We start from the raw sequence: 25,176 nt of genomic DNA, 5'->3' as shown, positions 1-25,176 counted from the left end.
AAGCAGCAGGGATACGAGCAAACTTCTGTCCTTAATAAAAAATAAAATAAAATTGTGCCAAATAAATAAGCAGTGATGCGCTTTGAGGGTGCAGCCAGGACATGAGACTGTCGACATTGACACGTCTGCCTATCATGGGGCCAAATTGGAATTATCAGGACATTGGATTTTGTTAATAACTCATTGGGAGTTGACATGCCCAACATCCAATTCAGTCGTGAGGATCTTAGTATTAATTAATTGCCATATTCTAAACATGGAGGTAAACAGTTACCCAGAGAACCTTGGAGGCTCTACTGCAACGTCATTTTGAAAAACTGTTTAACGGAATGGCCTTTAATGATATTGGAATTCTGAAGAAATGTAGGAATGAATCAATGACGTGTAAACAGGTTTATCAAATGTTGAGCATTACAAAACTATTTGAAGCCATCAAACGTTTCCTTCTTTAATATGACGGGGTTGTCGCTGTGGCACTGCTTTGCATTGTTAACACCACAAGTGAGAATATGAGAACAGTTATACTTCTTGAACAGGCATAAAAGAGAGAGCGGGTGCCACAGCCATTATCCCACGAATTTGTCACCATAAAAAAAATATCCCGGTCATGACAAAATTGAGTCGACGCAATAAAACACCTTTTGGAGTGTTTTATTCCACAGTGCTGGGCTCCGTCCATCCACACCGAACAACAGAACTCTTGCCCTCCAGATGTACATTGGTTGGAGCCCTTCACAAATGCGCAAACGACAGCGAGCAAGTCCCTCCATTTTCTGTTTGGGTGTTGCACTGAGATTATTCTGTCTCCCAACAAAAGTAGGGGATGGTGGAAAAGAGAGAGAATGGTTAAAGTGTCACGGCTGGTTTGGATGGCTGTAAGTCAGGGACGAGAGAGAGAGAGAGAGTCTGGGCAGGCTGAGGGAAGCAGGCCCTGAGGATATCATTAGCACTACCCAGACCCAGAGCAAGCAGGTCGACATGGGACACTCGTAAAAACACTCCCTGCTAGCCTACATTCAAACATACAGGCTACACTGTCTGGTGATACGCTAATGGCATAATGCATGTACTGTATGGCTGATAACTGTCACAATACACTGCACATACAAGAAGGACATGAAAAAACAAACGGGATAGGGGTTTGGTTTCAATTTCACTCATACGAAACATAACTCACATAAAATGTATTTCAAATACATGTAATGCCTGACAAAATTCCAGAAATGCATGGCTATGACATCTACACTCAAAAGAAATTAGGGTTCCTCAAGGCTGATGGTTCTATGTGGATTCATAATGACTCAAATCACCCTTTGAGCTCTTCAAAATGGTTGTTTACAGTTCACAAGTTTTTTTCTTTTCTTTTAGTGACAATTAAAATGTAGGGGAGGCGGCTCATTCAAATGTTTTGGGGAGTGGTTTGCTCACAGCTCTGTTTGTGCAACTGTGAGGGAGTGTGTCATTCCAGTTTATTTAATGTGTAGTGATATGCCATCACATATGACAATGGCCAGTGGCAGTGTCTTGTGAAAGACTCGCGTATGGCCTTGCGTCAATTGAGAACAGTCATACCTATGGAATTTTAACAATTTAATACGTATATATAGAAAATAAAGACTATATAAGTGCCTCTTCGGCTTAAATAAATAACGGGGAAAAATTGTGCCCGATATCAGGCACTAGGCGGTTTTATATGTATTTTTATCGAATTATAACAGAAACCTTACATCGTACAACGCTCCACAATATGTAAAAGTGTAGGTCTAGGTCTTGTGCTTCCAATGAGTGGTATTATACGGCACTACAGTGGATGGTTCACGGAATTATGGTGTGTTCATAACCATGTGGAAAGCGAGAATTTACCACATCTGGGAAAAATCCACTTGAACGGACCTCCAACTGGTAATTACTACTTAAAGTCAGCCATGAATACCCTTGTGACAGGGGGAATGGAAGCTTGTGTGCAACAGGGAAGGGTAATTGAATTCAAGATTCACAAAAGATTAAAAAACAGTCCTAGCCTGTCTATGGTTAACAGGGTTGGCGCGTTACACCACAAAAATATAAAAAAATGTAGAACCAGCTCACCTACTTTTAAACCATGATTTGACTATTAGACGTTCAATATTTATTTTGAAATACATTTATTAAAAGGAATAGTTTCACAACATTAAAACAAGAGTTCAGTTCAAGTAACAGGGTTGACCTTAAAATGAGGGAGATTCGTAAATGAATCGCATTAAATAATGATCTTCAGAAAGAACTGACAAAGCAACAAAATAACTAGGGCTTTATAATGATGGTGAAAACATGGGAGTATTTTGGGGGGTTAGTGGGTTAAAATCTTCCTCGAAGTCACAGAGGGTGCACGAAGGGATTGTTTGTTTCTTTTGCCAGCAGAATACCACCCTGCATTCCACTGCTGGCTTGCCTCTGACGCTAAGCAGGGTTGGTCCCTGGATGGAAGACCAGATGATGCTGGAAGTGGTGTAAGAGGACCAGTAGAGGGCACTCTTCCCTCTGGTCTAAGGAGATCCCCAGGACAGTGAAGGGCACATTGCCCTGCATAGGGTTCTGTCTTTCAGATGGGAGGTTAAAACGGTTGTCCTGACTGTGGTCATTAAAAATCCCATGGCTCTTATCGTAAAAGTAGAGGTGTTAACCCTGGTGTCACGGCCACCGAATCCAACTCCTAATAGGCATACATCACCTATGACAGCTGATGTGTGGTGAGCGTTCTGGCACAAAAATGGTCACTGTGTATCACCCAGGTGGGTGCTACACATTGGAGGTGGAAGAGGTGAGTTTCCCCCTGCTAAACTCAGCAACCAAAGAAATGTCCCTTTTTCAGGACACTTTCTTTCAAAGATAATTCATAAAAATCCAAATAACTTCAAAGATCTTGTTTGTAAAGAGTTTAAACACTGTTTCCCACAAACAATTAATGAACATGCACCTGTGAAACGGCCGTGAAGACGCTAACAGCTTACAGACGGTAGGCAATTAAGGTCACAGTTATGAAAACGTAGGACACTAAAGAGGCCTTTCTACTGACTCTGAAAAACACCTAAAGAAAGATGCCCAGGGTCCCTGCTCATCTGCGGGAATGAGCCTTAGGCATGCTGCAAGGAGGCATGAGGACTGCAGATGTGGCCAGGGCAATAAATTGAAATATCCGTCCTGTAAGACGCCTAAGACAGTGCTACAGGGAGTCAGGGCGGACAGCTGATCGTCCTCGAAGTGGCAGACCATGTGTAACAACACCTGCACAGGATCGGTACATCTGAACATCACACCTGCGGAACAGGTACAGGATGGCAACATCAACTGCCCGAGTTACACCAGGAACGCACAATCCCTCCATCAGTGCTCAGACTGTCCGCAATAGGCTGAGAGAGGCTGGACTGAGGGCTTGTTGGCCTGTTGTAAGGCAGGTCCTCACAAACCCACCTTCGCTGGACCAGACAGGACTGGCAAAAGTGCTCTTCACTGACGTTTTGTTTTACCAGGGGTGACGGTCTTGTATCCGTAACACGGTCAGATTCACGTTTATCGTCGTAGGAACGATTATCGTCTAAGGAATGAGCGTTACACTGAGGCCTGTACTCTGGAGCGGGATCGATTTGGAGGTGGAGGGTCCATCATGGTCTGTGGCGGTGTGTCACAGCATCATCGGACTGAGCTTGTTGTCATTGCAGGCAATCTCAACGCTGTGCGTTACAGGGAAGACATCCTCCTCCATCACATGGTACCCTTCCTGCAGGCTCATCCTGACATGACCCTCGAGCATGACAATGCTACCAGCCATACTGCTCGTTCTGTGCATGATTTCCTGCATGACAGGAATGTCAGTGTTCTGCCATGGCCAGCAAAGAGCCCAGATCTCAATCCCATTGATCACGTCTTGGGACCTGTTGGATCGGAGGGTGAGGGCTAGGGCTATTCCCCCCAGAAATGTCCGGGAACTTGCAGGTGCCTTGGTGGAAGAGTGGGGTAACATCTCACAGCAAGAACTGGAAAATCTGGTGCAGTCCATGAGGAGGAGATGCACTGTAGTACGTAATGCAGCTGGTGGCCACACCAGATACTGACGGTTACTTTTGATTTGGACCTCCCCCCTTTGGTCAGTGACACATTGTTCAATTTCTGTTAGTAACATGTCTGTGGAACTTGTACAGTTTATGTCTCAATTGTTGAATCTTGTTATGTTCATACAAATATTTACACATGTTAAGTTTGCTGAAAATGAATGCAGTTGACAGTGAAAGGATGTTTATTTTTTTGCTGAGTTTATGTAAAGCGTTTTGAGTACCTCAGTTGGTAGAAAGGTGCTAAATAAAATGCAGAATTTGGCACTTAAGCAAGTCTTATTCATATTGAAAATGTGATTTATTGAATTATCCAGGTAGTATATATTAAAAGGGCACTTCAAGCAGGATTTTAAAATGCAACGTTGGTGCATCATTTCCACTTAAAAAAGTCCACCAGCAATTGTTTAACTTTTACTGTTGAAAAGCAATATCCCAAGTATACATACAGTAAAGTACACACACAAAGGATAAAAATAATGGTGTGCAAAAAGCGTTCATTTCGTGAAACGACCTAGTACAAGTTCTGTCCTTTGGACTCTCATCAAGTTTGTCTGTTTATTTGTCCTACGCACATGAAAGACATTTGCAGTCATTTTGATTCATGTTAGGGTTTTTAGTGTGCTTTTGTTATGTGTCAAGTACAATAAAAATGCATTTGAAAAAATACATACTGTAGCAGCGGCAGCCTATTAGATAACTTGGGGGTGTGGTTTTGTCATAGTGCTTATTTGGCTCACATAACACAGATTGTCATGCCAGTTAATGTTATGGTTTGTTCTGTGATTATAGGTTAAGCTTGTACACTGCCAGTTCTGCAGTATTAATGAGACTGACATAAGTGCATGTGATGCCAAAGAGTTACGTTGTTAAGACAGTCACCATTTCTTTCCAATATGATTTGGCCAATATTTTAAAGGTCAGGAAACATGAGTTTTTACTCACCAAAGTAAGAACAGTGTGCCCACAGGGCACAACCCGTCATTTCAATGTGGAAATGCAGGTAATACTTGGTTTAGACATTGACCAATGAGATTGCAACCTTCATTCACCAGCTCAGAAAGACAGCCAGAAGTTTGTTGAACACCCCCCAAAAAAAAAAAGCACAACAAAGGTCAAACAATGTCAGATATTTTTCAGTTAAAACTTAGTGTTAGCACTGTGCTTCATCTAATAGCACAATTAAATGACCTGGATTGCATTTGAGATTACATTCAAAGTACATAGTGTAAGTGATCAATGCTGTTCTAGACTCCAGCAGATTACAGCAACTATGAAGAGCTCTAACAACCCAAAACCTTTGCATGCTATCTTGAACATGCATACTTTATGATTACAGAACACATGTATAGTCATAGTAGGCTAACCTCAAAACATTTCCATGGATGTGTTACTATTTAAAACTTCTTCGGGATCGGTGTCCCTTCTGAGGGACGGTCGAGCTAACATAGGCTAATGCGAGGTTGTAAGTAACAAGAACATTTCCCAGGACATAGCTTAAATTCTTGTTAATCTAACTGCACTGTACAATTTACAGTGTCTATTACAGTGAAATAATACCATGTTATTGTTTGATTAGAGTGCACAATTTTGAACATAAAAAGTAATTAATAAAAATAATTGGCATATTTGGGCAGTCTTGATACACATTTTAGAACAGAAATGCAATGGTTCATTGGATCAGTCTAAAACTTTGCACATACACTGCTGGACCTGGGCTGGAATAATACATGATGGCCTTTCTCTTGTATTTCAAAGATGATGGTACAAAAAAATACAAGAGAACGGATGTTTTTTTGTTTGTATTATCTTTTACCAGATCTATTGTGTTATATTCTCCTACATTAATTTCACATTTCCTTTCAAATGTTACCAAGAATATGCATACGGTATCCTTGCTTCAGAGCCTGAGCTACAGGAAGTTAGATTTGGGTATGTCATTTCAGGCAAAAATTGAAAAAAAAGGGCCAGATGATTTAGTTGGCGATGTGAATCCAACATTATTTGTTAACTTGTCAACAAGTCAATAGGCCATTTACTGTATTAAAAGTGGTATTGAATTGTCAACCAGTTCCAGTTTGTCTACAAATTAATAATTTATATGTTGAGATTCACGTCTCCATCTAACCCAAAAATCAAAGTTAATGAATAGCACTAAATCGAATACAATCAAAACTTTAAATGCACTTCAATTTGTCTTATTCTTAAACTTAGATTTTTGTTGAGATCGAAAAAAATCAAACAAAGCTTGAAACCAAATGCCTATATTTATTGTGTATTTTTAGTTCCCAGGTTGAATTGGAACAATTGCTGTTGACGACTTTGCAAATACTATATAGGCCTAAATAGTGTTGTTGATGATATGTGACTTATAAATTATGGTTACATTTATTAACATTGAAGATATTTAGTTATAAAGAGGTCTTTCAATAATCATTCTCATGATAGCACATTGGTAGTAGTCAGTGACGAATGTAAAAGCTGGGCTTGGTTAGAACCCTGGATGGGAGACCAAATGAATAGCTGTAAAGCAACTCTGCAATAGGACTTGCTGCCTAGCCTATTGTTTTTTTGAGTGAACGTTTTTATAACGTTGAAGATATGATGTTGTTTCAAAGGTACAAATTAAACATATTTTCTTCAAGGTTTGGCTGTTGAAAATTGGTTACAATGAAATAATCCTGTGGTTGAAATGTCACCCTCAAAACAGTTGACTTTTTTCAAATCCAATATATTATCCCCCTAGATTTCACATCACAATACGTTGGCAAATTAAGTTGAAACATTGATTCAACCTATATGCCCAGTGGGTTATGTGTAGCTACGATCTGGTTACCTACAACAAACAGTTATGTTGAGTCTTTTACATATTTAAACTTATTTTCCGGATATCTTCTAAACTACCCACAAACTCAATGCACCATTTCTCAAAATCATATGGATAATCAACTCTGCATTAGCTAGCTCAAGATGACTAATGTTAGCCACCAGCCATGCAGTCCGAGTGTTGGCATCAGTGAGCTACAATCCACCATTCAGGAGGAGGTGTGATGTAAACAACCAATCAGCAACCAATCAGATTCCCCACACATGGGGGCTGCATGACTTGTTCTTTGTGTAGTCTACCAGAGTTTGTCAACCTTGGCTTTATACTAGCACGCTACTGTTAACATTAGCAGGTTAGCAGGTTAGTTGGTTAGGAACCTTGCAAGCTGATTTTTAACAATACATTCATAAAGTATTTGCTTGTAAGTTGGCTGAAAATTCAATTGAAGCTAGTACAAATGATTGGTTTAATTTAAAGTTACACATTTGAAGTTACTGGCTTACCCAGTTATCCATATTACGTCACACTCGGCAAAAACATTTTCTGATTGGTTTCATGTAATAACTAGAAAAATTGAGAAGTGAGGTTTAACCTTGCTTTGGAACATTTGATGCATATAGTAATGCAAATCCAATTGTTAAGTTTATGCTACCTACTCTTTAATTTAAAAATATATTAGTTAAAAATACATTTACATGCATGTTGAATTATATTTTGCAAAACATATCGGTAAATACACAAAATATATTCAAAACTATATTCTTTAATGTATTTCGAAATACATTAAATACAATTTGTAATGTATACAGTTTTAACATACAGTGTATTCGGAAAGTACTCAGACCCCTTGACTTTTTCCACATTTTGTTACTAGAGCCTTATTCTAAAATGTATTAAAAAATAAAAAATCTGATCAAGCTACACACAATACCCATATTTTTTTGTGCAAATTTCTTACAAATAAAAAACAGAAATAACTTAATTACATAAGTTTTCATACTCTTTGCTATGAGACTCGAAATTAAGCTTGGATGCAACCTGATCCCATTGATCATCCTTCAAATGTTTCTACAAAGTGATTGGACATGATTTGGAAAGGCACACACCTGTCTATATAAGGTCCCACAATTGACAGTGCATATCATTGCAAAAACCAAGTCACGAGGCCGAAGGAATTGTCCGTAGAGCTCCGAGACAGGATTGTGTCAAGGCACAGATCTGGGGAAGGGTACCAAGAAATCGGAGGTGAAGGGAGGTGACCGAAAACATGATGGTCACTGACAGACCTCCAGAGTTCCTCTGTGGAGATGGGATAACCCTCCAGAAGGACAACCATCTCTGCCGCACTCCACCAATCAGGCCTTTATGATAGAGTGGCCAGACGAAAGCCACTCATCAGTAAAAGGCACATGACAACCTTCTTGGAGTTTTCCAAATGGAACCGAAAGGACTCGTACAATGATAAACAAGATTCTCTGGTCTGACTACAAAAGGGAAACCCAGCCGCGTGCTGCCCAGTAACACGGGCCTACCAGACAAGCTAAATGATGACTCAATCTCCATCGCACTCCACACCGCCCTTTCCCACCTGGACAAAAGGAACACCTATGTGAGAACACTGTTCATTGACTACAGCTCAGTGTTCAACACCATAGTGCCCACAAAGCTCATCACTAAGCTAATGACCCTGGGACTAAACACCTCCCTCTGGATCCTGGACTTCCTGACGGACCGGCCCCAGGTTGTAAGGGTAGGCAACAGCACATCTGCTACGCTGATCCTCAACACGGGGGCCCCTCAGGGGGGCATGCTTTGTCCCCTCCTGTACTCCCTGTTCACCCACAACTCCAACGCCATCATTAAGTTTGCTGACGACACAACAGTGGTAGGCCTAATCACTGACAACGATGAGATGAGTGTGGTGCCAGGACAATAACCTGTCTCCAAGACAAAGGAGCTGATCGAGGACTATAGGAAAAGAAGAGCCGAACAGGTCCCCATTAACATCGACGAGGCTGTAGTGGAGTGGGTTGAGAGTTTCAATTCCTTGGTGTGCATGTCACCAACAAACTATCACGGTCCAAACACACTAAGACAGTCGTGAACAGGGTACGACAACCCCTTTTCCCCCTCAGTATACTGAAAAGATTTGGCATGGGTCCCCAGATCCTCAAAAAGTTCTACGACTGCACCATCGAGAGCATCCTGACCGGTTGTATCACTGCCTGGTACATCAACTACTCGGCATCCAACCATAAGGCGCTACAGAGGGTAGTACGTAAGGCACAGTACATCACGGAGGCCAAGCTTCCTGACATCCAGGACCTATATACTAGGCGGTGTCAGAAAGAGGCCCAAAAAAATTGTCAAGGACTCCAGTCACCCAAGTCATAGACTGTTCTCTGCTACCGCATGGCAATCAGTACCGGAGTGCCAAGTCTAGGTCCAAAAGACTCCTTAACAGCTTCTACCCCCAAGCCATACGACTGCTGAACAATTAATCAAATGGCCACCCGGACTATTTACATTGACAACTCTCTATTTATTATCTATGCATAGTGACTTTACCCCTACATGTACAAATGACCTCGACTAACCTAAACACCCACACAGTGACGTGGTACCGGCACCCCCTTAATATAGCCTCGTTATTGTTATTTTATCGTGTTACTTTTCATTTTATTTTTTACTTTAGATTATTTAGTAAATATTTTCTTAACTCTATTTATTGAACTGCATTGTTGGTTAATGGCTTGTGACAAATAACATTTGATTTGATGAAACCAAGATTAAACTCTTTGGCCTGAATGCCAAGCATCATGTCTGGAGGAAACCTGGCACCATCCCTACGGTGAAGCATGGTGGTGGCAGCATCATGCTGTGGGGATGTTGTTCAGCGGCAGGGCCTGGGAGACTAGTCAGGATCGAGGGACAGATGGATGGAGCAATGTACAGAGAGGTTCTTGATGAAAACCTGCTCCAGAGCACTCAGGACCTCAGACTGGGGCGACGGTTCACCTTCCAAAAAGACATTGACCCTAAGCACACAGCTAAGACAGAGCATCAGTGACTTCGGGACAAGTTTCTGATTGGCCCAGCCAGAGCCCAGACTTGAACCCGATCGAGAGACCTAAAATAACTGTGCAGCGTCACTCCTCATCCAACCTGACACAGCTTGAGGGGATCTGCAGAGAAGAATGGGAGAAACTCCCCAAATACAGGTGTGTCAAGCTTGTAGATTCATACCCATGAAGAATCAAATCTGTAATCACTGCCAAAGGTGCTTCAACAAAGTACAGAGTAAGGGGTCTGAATACTTATGTAAACATATTATTTATGTTTTTTTAATATTTAATACATTTGCAAAAATTTCTAAAACCTGTTTTGCTATGTCATTATGGGGTGTTGTGTGTAGATTGATGAGGAAATTGTTTTCATTTATCATTTTTAGAATAAGGCTTTAATGTAACAAAATGTGGAAAAAGTCAAGGAGTCTGAATACTTTACAATTGCACTGTAAATTGTGATATACATTTGACATACATTACGCAATATACGTTGGAATGTATTTCAATTGTATTCAATACATTTGGCCAATTCAATACTTCACATGTACAGTGCAGTGAGAAAGTATTCACAACCTTGACTTTCCACATTGTGTTGTGTTACAGTTTGAATTTAAAATGGATTAAATTGAGATTGTGTCACTGATCTAAACACAATACCTGTCACGTTCGATGTATGGAGGAGACCAAGGCGCAGCGTAAGATGAATACATACTTCTTTAATGAAGACGAAGAAACACTAAACAAACTTACAAAACAATAAACCGAACGTGACGCTATATAATATAAGTGCAGACACAAGCAACTAATACATAGACAATGACCCATGAATTACCCAAGGAATATGGCTGCCTAAATATGGTTCCCAATCAGAGACAACGATAAACAGCTGCCTCTAATTGAGAACCAATCTAGGCAACCATAGACATACAAAACACCTAGACTATTGCCCACCCCATAAACATACAAAAAACCCTAGACAGTACAAAAACACATAGGTGCGGACTCCCGGCCGCACACCTAAGCCTATGTGGGAGGGTCTGGCTGGGCGTAACTCTGAGGTGGCGGTTCTGGCTCGGGATGTGGACCCCGCGCCACTTCTGACTCGTCACACTTACTCAATGTCTCTGGAGCTGGAACCCTCACCGCCGACCACGGACTCGAGGACGCCACTGGACTGATGGTCGAGTCTGGAGTGAGTGACGCCTCTGGATTGGAGGGAGACTCTGGCGGATCCGGACTGGAGGGAGACTCTGGCAGATCCGGACTGGAGGGAGACTCTGGCGGATCCGGACTGGAGGGAGACTCTGGCGGATCCGGACTGGAGGGAGACTGGCGGATCCGGACTGGAGGGAGACTCTGGCGGATCCGGACTGGAGGGAGACTCTGGCGGATCCGGAGACTCTGGCGGATCCCGGACTGGAGGGAGACTCTGGCGGATCCGGACTGGAGGGAGACTCTGGCGGATCCGGACTGGAGGGAGACTCTGGCAGATCCGGACTGGAGGGAGACTCTGGCAGATCCGAACTGCGACCCGTCGTGGCAGGTTCCGGACTGCGACCCGTCGTGGCAGGTTCCGGACTGCGACCCGTCGTGGTAGGTTCCGGACTGCGGACCGTCGTAGGAGGTTCCGGTCTGCGGCCCGTCGTAGGAGGTTCCGGTCTGCGGCCCGTCGTAGGGGGCTCCGGTCTGCGGCCCGTCGTAGGAGGTTACGGTCTGCGGTCCGTCGTAGGAGGTTACGGTCTGTAGACTGTCGCCGGACGCTCTGGTCTGGGTACTGTCGCTGGACGCTCTGGACTGGCGAGACGCACTGTAGGCCTGGTGTGTGGTGCCGGCACTGGTGGTACCGGGCTGGGGACGCGCACCTCATGGCAAGTGCGTGGAGGAGGAACAGGGCATACTAGACTGCCGAGGCGCACTATAGCCTTGGTGCATGGTGCCGGGACTGGTGGTACCGGGCTGGGGACACGCACCTCAGGGCGAGTGCGAGGAGCAGGAACAGGGAGTCCTGGACCCTGGAGACGCACTGGAGGCCTGGTGCGTGGTATCGGCATTGGTGGTACCGGGCTGAGGACACGCACCTCAGGGCGAGTGCAGGGAGGAGGAACAGGGCGTACAGGGCTCTGGAGACGCACAGGAAGCCTGGTGCGTGGTGTTGGCACTGGTGGTACTGGGCTGGGGACACGCACCTCAGGGCGAGTGCGGAGAGCAGGCACAAGACGTATTGGGTTGTGTAGGCGTACTGGAGGTCTGGAGTGTAAAGCTGACACAACCCGTCCTGGCTGGATTGTTATACTTGCCCTGCAAATGCAGGGCGCTGGCACAGGATGCACAGGGCTGTACAGACTCACAGTACGCAGAGCCGGCGCAGGATATCCTGGTCCATGGAGGTATACTGGAGACCAGGAGCGCTGAGCCGGCACCCTCCTTCCTGGCTGGATGCCCATTCTAGCCCAGCCAATGCGAGGAGCTGGAATAGAGCGCACCGGGCTAGAAATGTGCACTGGAGACACCTTGCGTTCCACTGCATAACGGTGGCTGACCAGTAACACGCTCCCCACGGTAAGCACGAGGAGTTGGCTCAGGTCTCCTACCTGACTCAGCCAATCTCCTCGTGTGCCACCCCCCCCCCCAAAAAATATTGGGGCTGCAATTCGGGCTTCCGTGCTAGTCGTGTCTTCATATATCGTCGCCGTTCCTCCTGTGCTCTCTCCACCTGCTTCCATGGCAGGGTCTTGTCCCCTGCCATTACCTCCTCCCAGGTCCACGATGTCCACTCCTCTTTTTCACACTGCTTGGTCCTTTTATGGTGGGTTAGTCTGTCACGTTCGATGTATGGAGGAGACTAAGGCGCAGCGTAAGATGAATACATACTTATTTAATGAAGACGAAGAAACACTAAACAAACTTACAAAACAATAAACCGAACGTGACGCTATATAATATAAGTGCAGACACAAGCAACTAATACATACATAATACATACAATGACCCACGAATTAACCAAGGAATAGGGCTACCTAAAATTGGTTCCCAATCAGAAGCAACGATAAACAGCTGCCTCTAATTGAGAACCAATCTAGGCAACCATAGACATACAAAACACCAAGACTAGTTACCACCCCCTAAACATACAAAAACCCTAGACAGTACAAAAACACATACATCACCCATGTCACACCCTGACCTAACCAAAATAATAAAGAAAACAAAGAATACTAAGAATACTAAGGTCAGGGCGTGACAATACCCCATAATGTCAAAGTGTAATTATGTTTTTAGAAATGTTTACAAATTAATAAAAACGGAAAGCCTAAATAACTAAAGGAGTAAAAAAAAAATGCTTAACAAGTAAGATAAGTTGCATGAACTCACTGTGCTATTATGGTGGTTAACATGATTTTTTAAATAACTACCCATCTTCTGTACCCCACACTTACAGTATCTGTAAGGTCCCTCAGTCGAGCAGTGAATTTCAAGCACAGATTCAATGACCAAGTCCAGGGAGGTTTTCCAATGCCTCGCAAAGAAGGGTAGATGGTTAAAAATAAAAAGCAGACATTGAATATCCCTTTGAGCATGGTGAAGTTATTAATTACACTTTGGATGGTGTATCAATACACCCAGTCATTACAAAGATAAAGACATCCTTCCTAATTTATATGATGGAGAGGAAGGAAACTGCTCAGGGACCAATATTGATTACCGATATTGAATATTCCAGTGGCTTAGTTACAGTTTTTACTTAAATTGTCTTGAAAATCTGTGGCAAGACTTGAAAATGTCTGTTTAGCAATGATCAACCACCAACTTGACAGAGATTGAAGAATGTTTTTAATAATAAAATGGGCAAATGCTGTATTGTACAATCCAGGTTTGCAAAACTCTTAGTAGAGTTACCCAGAAAGACTCACAGCTGTAATGGCTGCCAAAAGTGATTTTCATGTATTGACTCAGGCGGTTGAATCAAAATATATTAGTATTAGTATTATATTAGTATTAGTATTTTATTTAGCATTCATTTTTAAAAAGTTAGCTTTTTTCTTCCACTTTGACAGAGTTTTGTGTTTAATTCCACTTAAAACCTCTACGGGATGGGTGTCCCGAAACTGGGATGGTTGTTGCTATCTTGCGCTAATGTGACTAGAATGACTGTATACAACAGCCAACTTTCTGGGACATAGACATGTCTTATATGGGCAGACAGCATAAATTATTGTTAATCTAACTGCAGTGTCCAATTAACAGTAGTTATTACAGTGAAAATAATTCCATGCTATTGCTTGAGGAGAGTGCACGTTAACAAAAAACTTTTATCACAGCAACTGGTTTGACACATTCACCTCAAGGTAAATAATGTTCTTACATTCAGTAATCTTGCTCTGATTTCTCATCCTGAGGGCCCAAGAGATAAAATGTAGCATAGTTTTGTTTGATCAAATCCATTTTTATGTTCAAAGGTAGGAACTGGGGTCCACAGTTTGACCCCACTGCTGTCTCTAATCACCCCTAAGTAGAATGTCACGGTCCAACCAGACATGAACTTTACTGGACTTTTTCAAATCAACATGAGCCTGAGGGGAGATGCACAATATAATGCAGAAACAAGCTACAGAGAGGAACAATGTAAGACTGAATTCTGTTGGCTGAAGATCATTTATGTGCAAATGCTCTCCATCATTGCCTGGTGCACTCTTCCTACCGCTCTTCCTGCAAGAGTGTGAGATGTGACACGTCATGGTGTGGCTGTGAGACAGCTAGTTAACTGGCCAGGTCCAAACTATATCACACCCAGTCATTGGGCCCCACACCGGCCCACTGGAACCATGATTACTATGATTATATTTCACAGCTTAAACAGACACTGCCCTGTGCGGTTGATCCCATTAACCCCACTTAGCTAACCGCCTGGACTTAAACTCTGATGCTAACAGCCTGGATAGCAAATTGAAGGAGATGCTTACGCACGCACAAACTTAGCTTAGGACGAGAAGGCAAAAGTGGAACCATTAAGGAACAGGGAAAGAGAAAGTAGTGTGTTGCCAGGAGGGATATTTTCAGCATGTGAGGGAGGGCCTTATTTCTAAAGTCATGAAAAAATGTAGAATCTGTTTAGATGAATCTGCTGAAGGAAATGATCAAATATATTTTTGTTATGTCCTCAATAGCACAATTATTCAATTCGAAATAATTTGATAGCATACGGAGCAGTTTGGATAAGATATTAGATAAGATATTAGACATTGAGAAATAAGACAAATCCAAATCAATGAACTGGGTTATGATCTGACACGTTTGAAATCCAAACATGAAACCGCTCTGGATCGAGTTTCTTACTTAGGGTTCCTTTGAATGTTACTGGTTACACCCACTTCACTTAAGGGTTCTCAACAGCAGTCTAACAGAGGTCAACCAAGGGATAGATTACCCTGACCTAGTCTAACCAACACTTACAGAACCAACACTGAGTGACTGTAGCATGGGCTTTGAACTGTACTACACTGTATTTACACTGCCAGTGTCAATCTAAGGAACTTCAGACTTTGTCTATCATTTCCAAAAAGGTTTAAGCTTTGTCATCTAAAGATCAAACCTATATGGTTTCAATTATATTTAAAAAAACATTTGTATCCTACCCCAACCACAATAAAATTGATTATCCCACAATTAATAGGCTGTTTATTGGCTAGGCCTCAGCTGTGTCTAAGGGGACCTAAAGTGCTTTGTTTTTAATAAATGTGTTGTAATAACTTTGTGTCTAGTGGAAATTAGTTCAAGTAAGCGTTTCAAGTCAATCATACTCTTGAAACTGAGGTTAGCTGAATGAACATATAGTCCCCTCGTTGCTCTGTCCTCTTTATGGGCCTAATTGAAAAAACACTGAGCATTGTGGCAAGTTTCAACCCCCAAGCTCTGGCAGACAACTGTGCTGGGTTAGTCTGGGTTCGGTGTTCCATCTCTCCACTATGGAAACCATAAGAGAGTCACAAAAGTTGCCTGACTGGTTCCATATTTGCATTTACAATCCATGTCATTTTTTCTAAGGGGTGATGTTTTTATCCATAGCCCAGTACACTTTTAATATAAACACAGTGAATGACAAATCACTAGAAATTCTGTGTTTTTCCACAGACTTTGAGGTGAATTCGGGCGAGTGTCCATTTGCCTCACTTTGCCCTTACAAATGTGAAGGACTGGCGATATGTGTGTCAGTGTAATAGATGTGTACATGTGTGCGTATGAGTCTGTCCCTGTGTGAGTCTTCCTGTTTGCCTGTGATTGTGTGTGTGTGTGTGTGTGTGTGTGTGTGTGTGTGTGTGTGTGTGTGTGTGTGTGTGTGTGTGTGTGTGTGTGTGTGTGTGTGTGTGTGTGTGTGTGTGTGTGTGTGTGTGTGTGTGTGTGTGTGTGTATCAATCCCGGCGCCCAGAATTATGCGGACGATGAGCCAGCGGAAGGTCCAGATGGAGATGAGCGAGGGGGCAGGGACAGACACCACACAGGCATATCCCCAGGAAGCGTGTCTCCAACAACTGACTCTCCCAACCTGGGAGGGAAGACAAAGAAGGAGAGAGGGAAGAGAGAGAACAGTCAGAGAAAGAACAACAGGGAGAGAGTACAGGAGAGAGGGATTACAGAAAAACAACAGGGGAATGACTAGTGGTCAAGCAGATGTGGGGGGAATATAGTGTGGAAGGAGAATGTGATTGACCAAGATATGGGATGAGATGACTAAGGGGTATGAGAGATGAAGAAATGGGATATGAGAGAAAAGGACAGATGGTATTGCTAAAGGACAGATGGTATTGCTAAAGGACAGATGGTATTGCTAAAGGACAGATGGTATTGCTAAAGGACAGATGGTATTGCTAAAGGACAGATGGTATTGCTAAAGGACAGATGGTATTGCTAAAGGACAGGTGGTATTGCTAAAGGACAGATGGTATTGCTAAAGGACAGGTGGTATTGCTAAAGGACAGGTGGTATTGCTAAAGGACAGATGGTATTGCTAAAGGACAGATGGTATTGCTAAAGGACAGGTGGTATTGCTAAAGGACAGATGGTATTGCTAAAGGACAGGTGGTATTGCTAAAGGACAGGTGGTATTGCTAAAGGACAGATGGTATTGCTAAAGGACAGGTGGCAAAGGTAAAAATGTGAACACATTTCTCAGCAAGTGAAATAAGGCATTGGTACGTTCGGAAAGTTACTCAGTTACGACGTCTGTGATGAAGTAGTGAAAAAGGGGAGAGTTAAAAGGGGAAACAAAAAATGCTAATTACGTTTTTGCATTAAAAAAAAACAACGACGTCTGAGCTGACCTCACAGTTCTGAAGCTTTGTTTACAGTTAAAGCAATGAGAGCAGGCGAGGATGCTTTAAATAACCAAATATGGCCAGCTGTAATGGGAGAAGTGACATAGGGTTAGTTAACCTGCTGAATATGCAAAAAATCACTGTTCTGGAACGATCTCTATCAGTCATTATAATTTGGGTGGTTCGAGCCCTGAATGCTGAAAGCTGTGGTTTTTCAGACCGTATAACACAGGTATGACAAAACAATTAGTTTTACTTTTACTTTCGTAACCAGTTTATAATAGCAATAAGGCACCTCAGGGGTTTGTGATATATAGGCCATATAATATCACACCCCCCTCGGGACTTATTGCTTAATTCTGCAGTGATGAACCCAGAACCTCCTCTGGCTATGTGTAGAAGAAGCGTGTGTGTGTGTGTGTGTGTGTGTGTGTGTGTGTGTGTGTGTGTGTGTGTGTGTATGTCTTGAGTGGCATACACAGCAGGCTTGTTCATAAATGTAAAGTGAAAAGGTTCAGAGGTGGTGCACATCAGAGAATGTGCAAAACATTAGGAATACATTCCTAATATTGAGTTGTACCCCCTTCAGAACAGCCTCCATTTGTTGGGGCATGGACTCTACAAGGTGATAAAAGCGTTCCAAGGGTATGCTAGCCCATGTTGACTCCAATGCCACCCACAGTTGTGCCAAGTTGGCTGGATGTCCTTTGGCTGGACCATTCTTGATACCCACGGGAAACTGTAGAGTGTGAAAAACCCAAGAGTGTTGCAGTTCTTGACACACTCAAACCAGTGCGCCTGGTACCTACTACCATACCCCGTTCAAAGGCACTTCAATAAGGGATCATAGTTTTAACCAGGTCAATCTATGTCATGGAAAGAGCAGGTGTTCCTAATGTTTTGTACACTTAGTGTACATAGAGAGTTGGGCCAATGCGATATGTCTGTTAATCAATAAAAATGTCTTAAGCGAGCTGATCTGTTTTGCTTGTTTAAAGGGAGTCATTTCATAGGAAACTGGATGCACTCTCGTATTGCAACATCAAATCAAAATCAAATCAAGTGTATTTATAAAGCCCTTCTTACATCAGCTGATATCTCAAAGCGCTGTATAGAAACCCAGCCTAAAACCCCAAACAGCAAGCAATGCAGGTGTAGAAGCACCAATGTTGTGAATAACGGCAGTGGCATGACAGCCGAATTCACTGTACACACACACACACACACGCACACGCACACACACGTGACCAAAAGTATGTGGACACCTGCTCGAAAATCTCATTCCAAAATCATTGGCATTAATATGGAGTTGGTCGCTCCTTTGCTGCTATAACAGCCTCCACTCTCCTGGGAAGGCTTTCCACTCGATGTTGGAACATTGCTGCAGGGACTTACTTCCATTCAGTCACACGTCGGCATTCCAATTCATCCCAAAGTTGTTAGATGGGGTTGAGGTCAGGGCTCTGTGCAGGCCAGTAAAATTCTTCCACACCAATCACAAACCATTTCTGTATGGACCTCGCTTTGCGCACGGGGCATTGTCATGCTGAAACAGGAAGAGGCCTTCCAAACGTTTGCCCAAAAGTTGGAAGCGCAGAATCGTCTAGAATGCCATTGTATGCTGTTGCGTTAAGATTTCCCTTCACTGGATCTACGGGGACTAGACCCGAACCATGAAAAACAGCCCCAGACCATTATTCCTCCTCCAAACTTAACAGTTGGCTTTATGCATTGGGGCTGGTAGGGATCTCCTGGCATCCGCCAAATCCAGATTCGTCCGTCAGACTGCCAATGGTAAAGAGTGATTCATCACTCCAGGGAACGCGTTTCCCCTGCTCCAGAGTCCAATGGCGGCGGGCTTTACACCACTCCAGCCGACACTTGGCATTGCACATGTTGAGCTTAGGCTTGTGTGAGGCTGCTCGGCCATGGAAACCCGTTTCAAGAAGCTCCCGAAAAAAACAGTTATTGTGCTGACATTGCTTCCAGAGGCAGTTTGGAACTCTGTAGTGAGGGTTGCAACTGAGGAGAGATGATTTTTATGCGCTATGCTTCAGCATTCGGCGGTCCCGTTCTGTGAACCTGTGTGGCCTACCACTTCACGGCTGAGTCGTTGTTGCTCCTAGACGTTTCCACTTCACAATAACAGCACTTATAGGTGACGGGCCAGCTCTAGCAGGGCAGAGATTTTACGAACTGACTTGTTGGAAAGGTGGCATTCTATGACGGTGACACGTTGAAACTCATTAAGCTCTTCAGTAAGGCCATTCTACTGCCAATGTTTGTCTCAGGAGATTGCATGGCTGTGTGCTCGATTTTATACACCTGTCAGCAACAGGTGTGGCTGAAATAACCGAATCCACTAATTTGAAGGGGTGTCCAGATACTTTTGTATATATAGTGTATATGACTGGTGCGCATGTGACACCGCGTATGAGGATGCACACATGTATAAAAGTCTAATTCCACAGACTGGCCTAATGTGAAAGCAGCAGAGTGCTCTAGTGGAAGATGTACCTTCTCCCTTCAGCTAAATCCAGCCTGTTCACCCCTCCTAACTAAGAGCCTCTTCACACTTACTACACTTTTTGTAGAAATATCTTCAGTTACACACGTAAACTTGCCCACCTTGAAGATGGGCAGTGTAAACAGAATTGTCTCGTGAGCCAACACTCCTACAGTATAAAGGGTAATAGCATAGAAATGTTTTTGAAACAGCTGAAATTTTTGACATTTTCCTGAGACATTTTCCTAATGTTTGAGACTCGTTATATTGAGTTTACCAGAAATTAGAGTAACAGCCTGTTACATTCCTGAAATTGTCGCAGTAGCTGCACTGAGCCACGTTAAACTATGTAAGCCCATCACCAAAAGCATGTCAAATGTATATCATATATAGGGCTGTGGCAGTCACAAAATTTTGTCAGCCGGTGATTGTCAAGCAAATAACTGTCATCTCACGGTAATTGACGTTAATTGACAAACACATTTAGCATCTCCTGACTTCCACACAGCCTACAAGCCACTGATGCAGACCTTTTGAACATCTACATTTTAAAAAGTCTAGTAAATCCATGTTATATATGCTACACCTTCACAATAAATCCATTATTTATTTTAGACAGGTCTAAAGAAACAATGTAGTCTTTCAGAAGAACAGAATAGCATACTTTGAGTTGTCCTTATGTTAGGCCCTGATCTGGCTATCCAACGGGCTGTGGGCTACGCTAGTTCATTTAGCAGACTAAATTTGCCAGACAAGATTTGCTTAAAATTCCGTGGCATTATTTTAAAGTATGAATACAATTGAAAGCGAATAAAATAGAACAAATATTTTCTCCAAACAATTTGAGAGAGTCCGCACATGCGGCTATTCAGTGTTGAGCAGTTAACAAAGAAATAGGTACTCTTCCTACATGCTTAATTGAGTTTCTCAGAACAAGAATAGACTGACGAGTTTCAAAAGAAAGAACTTTGTTTCCGGCCATTTTAAGCCTGTAATCAAACCCACAAATGCTGATGCTCCAGATACTCAACTAGTCTAAAGAATGACAGTTTTATTGCTTCTTTAATCAGGACAACAGTTTTCAGCTGTGCTAACATAATTGCAAAACGGTTTTCTAATGATCAATTAGCATTTAAAAATTATAACCTTGGATTAGCTAACACAACGTGCCATTGGAACACAGGTGTGATGGTTGCTGATAATGGGCCTCTGTAACGCCTATTTAGATATTCCATCAAAAATCAGCCGTTTCCTGCTACAATAGTCATTTACCACATTAACAATGTCTACGCTGTATTTCTGATCAATTTGATGTTATTTTAATGGACAAAAAAATTTGCTTTTCTTTCAAAAACAAGGACATTCCTAAGTGACCCCAAACTTTTGAATGGTAGTGTATGTAACTTCAGTTGTTCTACAAATGTATGTTCAGATTTTTTTTTTTTAATTGAATCCAAAACATACAATATACTTGTAGTGAAGCCGCTCAACAACTACACCACACCAGTCATCCAACAAACTCCCATTAAGAGCGAAACAGAGATGTATCCAGGGTCAATGCCCTGCTCAAGGGCATGTCTACAGATCTCCCCCAAGGACAAAAATGGGGACCCGAACCCTCCCAGAATCCCCCCCACAGTTCCCCAAAAGCTGCCCCTCAACCGTCCGAGACCCCTCCCACAGTCCCCCCCAAGATGTACATTTTTTTTTAAATAGAATAATAATACATTAATTCCATTCCCCACCCCCAAGAACCCCCTCAATGCACCAACAACCAAAAAAAAAAGAACTGAAGAGAAAAAAGAAAAAGACAAAGAAAAACAGAAAACAACGATGCAAAAAACAAAGGACATCAAGGACAACTAAAATTATAACAGCAAGGTCAACTCTATATGTTTGAGTACATGTCTGGCACTATTTACATTTGTGTGTGTGTCCATGTATGTGTGTATTTGAATGAGAGTGTGTGTATATGCATGTGTACAAACACCTGCACGGCATCAGCCTCAGCCAAACCGACATTAGCTGTAAAAACACTGCCCCTCAGTGTCATTCAAACTTACTTTTTATTATGTTTAATTTTGACTTTATTTTTAATACTTTTATCTTTGACCATCATTCTACCCCCCCGCCCAGCCACTCCCCTCCCATTTGTCTCCAATTCCACATCCCAACCCTCAGCTTCCCTCAGCCCATCCCACCTATCTCTGCTGGCCACCCTCTTCGGATTTCGATGCAACATATATCTTTCAACTATGCTGCGATGTTTAATGTACAATTTCTAGGGTAAATTTTAGATCAATGTTATGCATTTTCAGCCATTCCTGAACCTGAGACCAGAAACAGGCTACCAGAGGGCAATACCAAAATAAAAGGTCTATTGATTCTATATTGTCACTACAAAATCTGCAAAGCTTAGATGATTTTATGCCCCAAATATTCAACATTTTGTTGGTGGCAAGAATTTTATGTAATAATTTTAATTGAAAAGCAAGAAGAAGTCTTGAAACCTGCGTTGTTTTATATATCAACTCATACACCCTGTACCATGGAATCGGTACATCAAAAATCTTTGCCCAACTATTTTGCAATCTCTATGGCACAGTTGTCAACATCCTGTTCCTCAAATGAAACTGGTATACTTTCCTATTTATGCTATTTTTATTCCTCAGCCAGTTTTGATCCTTTATATTGGGCAGACAGACCAGTACCCTACCTCCTCCTGCTGCCACCTGCCTCCTCCATTTTTGGGGTAATGCTGTAATCAATTGGTTGTACTCTTGCATTGAGCAGACCTTCCTGTACAATTCTGATAACTCCAGTTGTGAAAGACATAACTCTGAAATTTCCCGATTTACAATATCATTTAAGAACAAAATACCCTTTTCAAACATCTTTCCCATAAATACAGGTATTTTATCAACCAGCACATTTGAGTTAAGCCATAATATTTGTTGTATCTTTTCAGGGGGATGAAAATTTAATTGTAGCCAGCTCTGCAATGCTTGTTTGAAAAAGAGAGATACTTTGAGAGATACTTTGAAAAAAGTATAATTTTCAATTAATCGAAAACTGAGACATGGCAATCTGCACAAAGACAAAAAAACTATTTTTAAAATGGATGAGCTTTTCTTAGTAATCTACTTGAGAAGTGTCTCTCATTTAGTGTTCAAGTAAAACTTTTGAAAAAGTGAAGGTTTTAGAGAGAGGTTTAGTGCTTTTATATTTAATAATCTCAACCCACCCAATTCATATTCATTATATAGATAATCACGCTTTATTTTGTCTGATTTAGCGTCCCAGATAAAGTGAAATATTATTTGCTCATATGATTTGAAAAACGAATCATCAGGAGTAGGCAGCTCCATAAGTAAGTGAGTAAACTGAGATATGACTATGGAGTTAATCAGGGCAATTTTTCCATAAATAGACAGGTATTTACCTCTTGCAGGATCTTGTCTATTTTTACAAGTTTTCTATTGAAATTCATTGTGGAGAGCTTATTTATATATTTTGTGATATGAATACCAAGTATGTCTACTTCACCTTCAGCCCATTTTATTGGTAAACTGCAGGGTAATGTAAAAGTTGTATTTTGTTATTTTATTTTTTCTGATTTAATACGTTGTAAGGCTTCATGACGAGGTTGATGATGTGAAAAAAAAGTATCTTGAAAGGCATGAGTTCTGCTTTCTTTTTTGCAAAGGCTGTACACACTAGCAGTCCCCCATTCACAATTTGACAAGCACTTTGATAATGCCTCGAATTCATGGCGGCATCCCCTTTGTGTGGCTGTAATCCATGCCTTTTGTGCCCTTGGCCCGGAGTGCTGCGTTGTGCCCAGCTCCCTGAGTGCTGCACATGCCGAAGCATCCCATTCACATGGCTCTCCATCAGGTGATCGGGTCTTTCTCACAGACTACAAGTGAAGACAGACACGTAAGGGACGCAACTGAGCATGTCAATTCCGAGGTGCACAACACAATTCCGAGGTGCATATTGGAAGAACTGTCCACATTTACTTTCGTCAGCCAACAACATGATTAGGCCTAACAAACAGCTAAAGCACTAGCCTATGTCCCTCTACTATCCCCCATAGTACACAAGTTGACCTATTATATTCTGTGTGAGAAATAAATATTCCAAACATAGTCTGGGACAGGTGTGGGATGTGATAGGTCCCAAATGAATACAACCACTAGGATCAAAACACTGTTACGCAATGAGGCTGACGCAAAAGATCAGAACGTTTAGCTTAAAATGTCGATAAACTATTAGGCTATTTATTCACATTATAAGTGCAGCAATGTGAACATGGCAGTAGGCTTAAAGCACAAATGTTCCATTAGCAGGAAAACACCATTATCAAAAGTGTGATTGTAAATGTAAATGTGATTATGCGTGTAATGCTTTATTATAAAGGTGCGTTTTTATGTTGAAAATGATCTTCCCCAAACTTGAAACTCATGCACTGCTTATGAAGGCCAGTTAGGCTCTACACCCATTGTACAGCAGATTAATGTGCTTCATTTTTTAAGAAGTTATTTGGACACTTTAGTTTTGATACAAAACATAGACATATGGGCCTAAGCTTGCAAAAAAAGCATATGCCGTTTCCTGCCTTATGCAGGGCATCATTGTCAAGTGATAATATTGTCACCCATCACACTATTCTTGATTTAATCTGGTCTTTACATATACTAAATATGTGTGAAATTTGTTTTGATTTGGAATGGATCATTTTCATGCACCTGTCTAGAAACTGGGCCAGCGTGAAAAATGTAATCTACGCACTTAAATAGCAAATGGAGGATGCTTTTCCCGTGGTTCATTTTCATATCAGACAGGTAGGCTATACTCATGTTGTAAAGAGAAGCAATGTGCTTAATATTAGGAAAGTTGAGAAATAAATATAGTAAGCCTAGCCTATAGAAAGCTGATGGGATCCTCGTCTTTTTAATAGAGGCCATCGCTCTGTCTCACCCAATTGGATAGCCTATAGAAATTATGCACAACGTGAGCGCGTGGGCTCTCATGAAGTCTTTGATTTGATTTGCAAATACATTTGCATTGATGTCAGAGTAATTAGAGGGACAATAGAGTGCTGAGTACGAGGCAGTTAGCAACTTTGGTAGGCTACTAATGACCCTAAGCAGCATCTGAGCTTGGAGAAGCCCAATTAAGGTGACTAAACGGTCACGTGGAATTTGACTGCCATCATGACTCGTGACCACTGGTATGGTGGTAATACAGTCACCGTAACAGTGCTAGTTCGGACCATGATAGATCCTTAATGATGTGGACACAGGAACTTGAAGGTCTCGACCTTCTCCATTACAGCCCGTTGATGTGAATGGGGGCATGCTCAGCCCTCTGT

General features: G+C 42.1%; 1 pseudogene; it reads right to left on the bottom strand.

Annotated features, from left to right (window-relative positions):
• LOC121840852 overlaps positions 1-23,662 on the bottom strand; it is a 56,776-nt pseudogene extending 33,114 nt beyond the window's left edge.
• Positions 23,663-25,176: the final 1,514 nt, after the last annotated feature.

Source organism: Oncorhynchus tshawytscha, linkage group LG25, assembly GCF_018296145.1.
Source record: "Oncorhynchus tshawytscha isolate Ot180627B linkage group LG25, Otsh_v2.0, whole genome shotgun sequence".
NCBI lineage: Eukaryota > Metazoa > Chordata > Actinopteri > Salmoniformes > Salmonidae > Oncorhynchus > Oncorhynchus tshawytscha.
The sequence above is the reverse complement of the archived record's forward strand: the minus strand, read 5'-3'. Positions and strand labels throughout refer to the sequence as shown.